Here is a 281-nt window from a genome sequence, read left to right as displayed (position 1 = left end):
GAGATGGGCTGGGCCAGAGCGGCCCGAGCGTGTGCGGGCACGCCCCCTGGTGCCCAGAGTGATACACTGCACGTCGCAGCCGTCGGAGGGGTGGGGTTGGAGGCTGCGAGCCCGGTTCACCGGTGGCCCTCGGGCATTATTGCTGGCAGTGCCAAGAGGCAAAAGGGCACGGACTGGACGCCAGAAGATTGGGTTGACATCCAATACTGACCTCATCTGATCACCCCAATCCCCCTGATTAGGAGCAGAAGCTGGGTGTCCTCTAGAACTGCTCCCTGTCC

The sequence above is a fragment of the Macaca mulatta genome, chromosome 16 (genome assembly GCF_049350105.2).
Source record: "Macaca mulatta isolate MMU2019108-1 chromosome 16, T2T-MMU8v2.0, whole genome shotgun sequence".
Lineage (NCBI taxonomy): Eukaryota > Metazoa > Chordata > Mammalia > Primates > Cercopithecidae > Macaca > Macaca mulatta.
The sequence above is the reverse complement of the archived record's forward strand: the minus strand, read 5'-3'. Positions refer to the sequence as shown.